This window comes from Salvia miltiorrhiza, chromosome 4, assembly GCF_028751815.1.
Source record: "Salvia miltiorrhiza cultivar Shanhuang (shh) chromosome 4, IMPLAD_Smil_shh, whole genome shotgun sequence".
NCBI lineage: Eukaryota > Viridiplantae > Streptophyta > Magnoliopsida > Lamiales > Lamiaceae > Salvia > Salvia miltiorrhiza.
Genome location: NC_080390.1, coordinates 22272803 through 22281081, shown reverse-complemented (window position 1 = coordinate 22281081; position 8279 = coordinate 22272803).

Genomic DNA, 8279 nt, shown 5'->3' with positions numbered 1-8279 from the left:
TGTGTGATTGGAGGGCAGAATTTCTCACGTGTTCTGTGTGATTTAGGGGCAATCATCAATTTGATGCCTCTCTCTATTTTCAACCGGTTGGAGATTGGAGAAATCAAGCCTACATCTATTGCTTTGCAGATGGCAGATCGTTCCCTTACTTATCCCAAGGGAGTTGTGGAGGATGTCCTAGTGCAGGTGGAGCAGTTTATTTTTCCTGCAGATTTCGTAGTATTGGACATGCCGGAGGACAAGAATACTCCATTGATCTTGGGGCGTCCGTTTCTAGCTACGGGCCGTGCGTTGATAGATGTTCAGGAGGGAGATCTGACTTTCCGTGTCAATGATGAGAAGATGACGTTGTCTATCTATGATGCGATGAAGAAGTCAGCTGAGCCACAAGTTGAGGATTGCAACCTAATTGATACTATGGTGGATTTTCCTGCAGCTGTAGATGATCCTTTGGAGGAGTGCATCACACAGTCCTTATATCCTTATTCCGATCTTGATGATGCGTGTGATGAGATCTTAGATTATATTGCAGAGCTGGAAGCCGTAGAGAGCCATCCCATCGATCATGTGCCTTACATGGATATTCACAAACCTGTTGATGGGGGAAGCAAGTCCACGGAAAAAGGAGCTGAGTTTCCTGCGCCAGCTGCAGCTGCAGCTGCACCCAAACTTGAGCTGAAGCCACTTCCTGAGCACTTGAGGTACCAATTTTTGGGTGAGAATAAAACGTTTCCTGTTATTGTGTCTGCTTATTTATCTCCGTTGGAGTTGGAGAAGTTGATGCGAGTGTTGAGGAAATACAAGTCTGCTATAGGATGGTCTATTTCTGACATCAAAGGAATTAGTCCTTCTATTTGCATGCATCGTATTTTATTAGAGCAGGAATACAAGCCTAAGGTGCAGCCGCAGCGACGTTTGAATCCGGCGATGCAAGAAGTTGTGAGAAAAGAGGTGCTCAAGTGGTTGGATGCAGGAATCATATATGTCATCTCTGATAGTGAGTGGGTGAGCCCAACTCAAGTTGTCTCTAAGAAGGGAGGCATGACTGTGGTTAAGGATGAGAGAGATGAGCTTATAGCTACGAGGCTAGTCACAGGATGGCGCGTGTGCATTGACTATCGAGCTTTGAATGCAGCCACACGTAAGGATCACTTTCCTTTGCCATTTATTGATCAGATGCTTGACCGCTTGGCAGGATATGAGTACTATTGTTTCTTGGATGGGTACTCGGGCTACAATCAAATTATGATAGCCCCGGAGGATCAGCATAAGACCGCTTTTACTTGTCCCTATGGCGTTTTTGCTTTTAGGAGGATATCTTTTGGTCTCTGCAATGCTCCTGCCACTTTTCAACGCTGCATGATGGCGATTTTCCATGGATTGATTGAGAACATTATGGAGGTATTCATGGATGACTTTTCTGTTTTTGGTTCCTCCTTTGATAATTGTTTGGACAATCTTGCTCAAGTGTTGCAGCGTTGTGAGGAGACGACACTAGTGCTAAATTGGGAAAAATGCCACTTCATGGTTCGAGAAGGCATTGTTTTGGGGCATAAGGTTAGGTTTGGAGGTGGATCGTGCGAAGATCGTGGCTATAGAGAAGTTGCCTCCTCCTACATCTGTGAAATCGGTGCGGAGCTTTCTTGGGCATGCAGGATTTTATAGGCGCTTTATCAAAGACTTCTCCAAGCTGTCCAAGCCACTTTGTGCTTTGCTAGAGAAGGATGTGAAGTTTGTCTTCACCGATTAGTGCCTCGTCTCCTTTGAGAAGTTGAAAGTTGCACTGACCACTACGCCAGTTTTGATCACACCGGATTGGAGTGCCCCGTTTGAGTTGATGTGCGATGCTAGCGATTGGGCCGTGGGAGCTGTGTTGGGGCAAAAGAGAGATAAGTTGTTCAAGGTAATTTACTACACTAGTAAAACCTTGGATTCTGCGCAGATGAACTACACTACCACGGAGAAGGAGCTGCTAGCTGTAGTGTATGCCTTTGATAAGTTTCGTTCTTATTTGATTGGAACTCATTCAATTGTCTACACTGATCATGCCGCCATCCGCTACTTGTTCACAAAGAAGGACTCCAAGCCCCGCTTGATTCGTTGGATCTTATTACTGCAAGAGTTTGATATGGAGATCCGAGATCGCAAGGGATGTGAGAATGTGGTAGCTGACCACTTGTCTCGATTGGAGAATCCGATCGAGGGGGATGATCCGAAGATGGCCATTAATGAGTCTTTCCCCGATGAGCAGATTTGGGCGGTACTATTTAAGGATCCTTGGTATGCCGATTATAGCAACTACTTGGTTATTGGAGCTCTTCCCGAGGGGTTATCGCACTATCAAAAGAAGAAGTTCCTCCATGATGTCAAGTTTTATTATTGGGAGGATCCTTACCTATACCGGAGGTGCGCCGATGGCTTTATTCGGCGATGTGTTAGGGAGCATGAATGGCCGAAGATCATTAAGGAGTGCCATAGCTCACCTAGTGGAGGTCACTTTGCAGCCAACCGCACTGCCATGAAGGTAAATCATAGTGTATTTTATTGGCCTTCAATTTTTGCAGACTGCCATGCTTTCGTGAAGTCTTGTGATCGATGCCAACGCATGGGCAACATTACCAAGCGGGATGAGATGCCGCAAAACATCATTGTTGAGGTAGAGCTATTTGATGTTTGGGGAATTGACTTCATGGGTCCTTTCCCTCCTTCATGTGGTTTTTCCTATATATTGCTTGCGGTTGAGTATGTGTCTAGATGGGTGGAGGCAATCCCGACTGTCACCAATGATTCAAAGGTAGTCATTAAATTCTTGCAAAAGAATATTTTGACTCGATTCTGAGCACCGAGAGCGTTGCTTAGTGATGGGGGTTCGCACTTCAACAACAAGCTGCTAGCAAGCGTTTTGGCGAAGTATGGAGTAAAGCACAAGGTGACGACTCCATATCATCCTCAAGCTAACGGGCAGGCAGAGTTGGCAAATCAAGAAATCAAGCAGATTTTGGATAAGAGCGTCGCCAACAAGAAAGATTGGGCAAAGCACTTGGATGATGCTCTTTGGGCATATCGCACCGCCTACAAGACTCCAATTGGTATGTCTCCCTATCAACTTGTTTTTGGCAAATCCTATCATTTACCTGTTGAAATAGAGCACAAGGCATATTGGGCGACAAGGAGAATCAATTTGGAGTTCAAGGAGGCCGGTCATACAAGAAGAGATTTGTTGACAGAATTGGATGAGTGGAGGAATGAAGCATATGAGAGTTCCCGTATTTACAAGGAAATGGCGAAGAAGTTCCATGATTTGAGCATTCGCACAAAGGAATTCAAGCCGGGACATGAGGTACTCTTGTATGATTCTAAGCTTCGACTTTTTCCTGGCAAGCTGCAGTCTAGATGGAGAGGTCCATATGTGGTCCACAGGAGCAATTGGAATGGGACTTATGAGTTGCTTGTATCGAATGGGTCCACTTTCACTGTTAATGGACATCGCCTCAAACTGTACTTCAAAGCTGAGTTTGACCACGACGTGGAAGTGGTCAATTTTATTGATCCATGATTGGAGGTATCGTCAAGCTATAGACGTTAATTTTAGCACTTGTTGGGAGGTAACCCAATTTTTATTGCTTTGTTAGTTATTGCTTGTTTTTATTGCTTTTCGTTTGTCGTTGTTTTTCCTCTCGCTTTTGTTAGTTTTTATTTTGTCAGTTTATGTTCGTTTTTAATGTTTTTCCTAGTGTGTTTCGTTTTTGCAGTAAAAAAAAAAGGGAAAAATCGAAAAACGGCGACTCGACTGGAAATTCGGCGACCAAGACGGCGATCGCCGACCAGGTCGCCGAATTCCCTGGATGGAATTTACACTCAAGGCTGAAAAACGGCGATCGCCGATTTCGTTCACAAAAATGCCGAAAAACGGCGACCAACTCGGCGATCGCCGAGTTGGTCGCCGAACTGCCCAGGTTTGTTTTAAGTTGCGATTTTTTCTCCTTTTCTCCCACTTTTCACCTAAAACACACACTCAGCACACATAGTAGTAAGAATTTCGAAATTTCTTCATCCAATTACTCCCAAACGGCTTTGAATCTTCACAATTCCTTCCATACACCCACAACCCACATCATTATCTTCCATTCCATCCGATTACTTTGGGTTTTCATCCACCAAATCGGGAGATTCACGAATTTGGGGTTTTTGCTCAAGAACACTTGAATTTTCGGAAATCACTCCTAAATCCTCAAGGTATGTGTTTCTAACTCTTAATCTAGTGTTATTCCTATGCTACTACTATGTTTCTTTGGTTTGATTGTGAAATTTTTGATGGGTTAGTAGAGCTAGGGTTTATGCTAGAACTTTTTATGAGCTTAATTGTTTAGGGAGTTTGAATCAATTGCTTTGTGTTGGTGTTTGAACTTATTGATAGATCATTGTTGGTGTTGATGAGTGATGGAATCCACAAGAGCATGCTAGTTCTAGAATTGTTAAGTCTCAAGGGGATATTGTCTTTGCTTTGATTTTGATTGGTCTTTATTTGAAGATTATATGTGATGTTGATTGTGGCATTGATAATATTCATGAGGCTTTGTATCTTTTGAAAGACTTAGCATGATGTGGGGGATTATGATAGACACAAGAAGTTGATTTTTGTCAAGAGAGATGGAAAGGGGGTGCTAGTTGGCTTGTTTTGAAATCTTGTGGATGTTTACATGGTTTCTAACTAGCAATTAATCCAGGTACCATGGCCCCAAAGAAGCGTAGAACCGCCGGCGCCTCAAGCTCCCGCCAACCGGAAGAATACACACGGGAGGACCCCGAGTTTCATGGGGTAGTCCTGATATCCGACGATGATAGGGTCCGGTTTAAGAAGCTTGCTAAGAAGGGGATTGAAATCACACGGTATGCCGATCATGACCTTCTCCGGGAGATGGGCATTTATGACGACGTGAAAGACTTGTTCTACCATGTGGGGTGGGTCCACATCTTTAACGGTGGATGGCCCACCTATGAACGAGCAACACTGGAGATTCTGAGCTCGTTGGATCAGTCGGCCTTCAAGGAAAACAGATCGAGAACCATCTATTTCCAGCTCAACAATATTTGGGAGGGAGATATCGCGGTGACCGAGATCACCACGACACTCAACTGCAGAGTAGGGGGCTACACCGTGCACTCTATTGGTGCCGAGTTCAATGATGGAGCTTTCTGGAGAGAAATAGCCCTGCCGAGCGCTGGGTCATTTGTGTCGGGGACGTCGAATGCGGCGGACATAAGAAATCCTGTCCTCAGAATGGTACACTGCATCTTAGCTTATACGGTGTTGGCAAGGAAGGACAACACTCATGTGACGAGGCAGGAGCTGTTCATCATGTGGGGGATGCTCACACGCACCCCAATGGATTTGACTTACATCCTCCTCAAGCAGTTGTTTAAGGCATCCAGCGCGACCAGAGGAGTGATTACAATTGGAGGGATTCTCACACCACTTGCCCGACGTATTTGTCCTGCCGTTGCTCAATGGGATGTGTTGGCAGGTGATACGCTACTCAACGGTCGCCGAATGGTCCACATGCGATTCTTGACGAGCGCCCAGCCCCCATTCAAGCTGGTGCAAAGTGATGGAGACCACTTTCCCCTGCCGAACCGACCTCTCACCCGTATGACCGGGCGATTCGAGACACAGAACTGGCTCATGAACACTGACGCCCATTTGAGGGTTATTGCAGGACAGCGGGTTGATGAGCAGGTGCATGAGGAGGAAGAGGAGCAGGAGGAGCCCGCGGCAGAAGCAGCAGGAGAACAATGGGGACCGGGAGCCCATTTTGATGTGACTGACCTCACCGACAGGATGCAGCGGTTGCAGGCCGTCGCCGAGCAATAGGAGGCGCAGCTCACGGTGATGCGCACTGACGTCACAGCGGTTCGCCTGCAGCAGCAAGCGATGGATGCATATCAGCGCGAGCAGTTTGCTCATTATGGCGCTTTTGAGACTTACGCCCGGGAGGAGTTCAACCGGCAGGCGACCTTTGAGGCGTGGCAGCGGGCTGAGATGGCGAGACAGCAGCAGAAATACGCTAGGCAGATGGCAATGCAAGAGGAACTCCTACGACAGTTTCAGGAGTTCCAGAGGCGACAGGGAGGACCGCCATCTTGAGTGATTTGTAAGTATGTTAACCATAACTTTTATCTATTTTTCCCTCCAAACTTATTTTCGAGCATTCGCTCCTTAATAAGTTTGGGGGAGGGGGATGGAGATTAGTTATGGTTTGCATTTTTAGCCTAGCATATTTTTGATCTTTTTGATGTTTTTGAGGAGATTTGTTGCTTAGTCTTTTAATTCGTGGGCCTGTAATTAAATTGATATAATCTCTCAGACTTACTCCATAGTTTCTGTGCTATTTGAATGGTTGTTGCTCCATTTAGTTGATTGGTAAGGTGCCTGTGACGATTTCTGCGAAAAAGAAGGTAATTCTCAAATTTTCTTGATATGATGACATGATTTAAACCGATGTGTGTGATTGATGAGTAGATTTTGCCTTGACTTTTGACGTTGAACAAGCTAGTGAGGAATTGAGCCTTAACTGCCCATATTTGCAGTTTGTTCTTTGTTTTTGAGTGTTGTCATGCATGTAGTGCGCTTCTAGAACTTGCCATGAGTCTTGGTCGAGGTTGCTTGTTGTGTTCAAGAGTTTGAGATGATCTCAGGCCATTTTTCGTGATCCACGTTATATCCCAAACACTGTCCTGAAAATATTATTCCCTTGTTAACCGTGTTTGAGCCTTTTTAAGCTTTGATTCATTAACCGGATGATAGGGGTGGATGGAGTATATGGGGATCGTCGTGTGATATTGACTGTGGGTTGATTAAAATAAGGGTGAAACATGATTGTAGTCATTCTTATAAGCTCTAGAAAAGAAAAAGAAAGAAAAAAAAAAGAGAAAAAGAAAGAAATTTTGATGAAAGTTGATTGAGAAAGTCGAGTGATAATTGAAAAATTCATGGATAGTCGACTTTGTTGTTATGAGAAAAACGAGAGCATAAAAGAATGTCTAGTTTGATTTATGATGATTATATCCCTTGGTTTGTGATGATTATGGAGATGTTGTTAGGTGGAAGATGGAATTTATTCCATGCTTAAATGGTGAAGTCATAAGGTTGGTGAGAGCAATTTAATTTGAGTCACTTAGCCAAATTTCCCTACCTAATCCTATGTCCCTACATTAGAACCCAAATTTAAGACCTATTTGATCTTACCCTTGACACACTTTTAGCGATGGAGATTTTGAGACAATTGGCAAGCATATGGTAAGTAATCTGCATTTCATGAGTTTCGATGAGTGATACACGTCCTTTTTCCATCAATTGAGAGTTGAGCGAAACACTTTTATCTTGAGAGTCAATTGTTGGAATGTCGAGGTTGAATTTGCCATTGATTATGCTTGTTGGTGATTATTGTGTTCATATGTTGAGAATTTGAGGGAATTCGAAAGGTTTTATTTTTCTGAGGCATCGATGATCCAATCATCTTACCCATTCGTGTTTATTGTTTTGTTCTTCTCGTTGTTCGAGGACGAGCAACATCTTAAGTTTGGGGGAGTTGATAAACACTCATTTTGCATGGTTTTTATGGTTTATATTCTGTAGTTTAAGTCGATTTTACACCCGTTTCATTATTGTTTGGAGTTCATTTACTATTATTTCGAGATTTCACGGTTGGGTGTAATTTTGACTGTTTGGATGCAGAATTGAGTGATATTGGAGCATGGAGTGTAAAGAACATGTTGAAGAGAAGAGTTTTGAGAGAATCGAGCCTAAAAATTGAGAAAAGACGAAGATTCTGGAGTCGGGACGAAAAAGGAGCAACTCGGCGGTCAAAGGGCGTTGACCGCCGAATTTTGGTGATTTAAAGGGTGAAAACGGCGACCAAGACGGCGATCGCCGGCCAGGTCGCCGAAATCCCTGTCTGAATTTTGGCCTTCGGAGAGAAAAACGGCGGTCGCCATTTTCGTGACTAAAACCGGCCATTTTCGGCGATCAATTCGGCGACCGCCGAACGGGTCGCCGAATTGACCGCGTGTTTTGTTTTCTTTCGCGTTTTTATGATTTTTCAAGTTCTTTTCGGTTTAGGAATTGGTTTTTCACCCTAAGACTATAAATAGGTCCTCTTTTGACCTATCTAGGGTTCCCAGCTTTAGTTTTTCAGTTCTCAACATTCATATTTCAGTTTTATAGCTTTAGAACTTTTTAGCTTTCCAGTTTTCAAGGCTTGGATCAAGATTGAAGATTC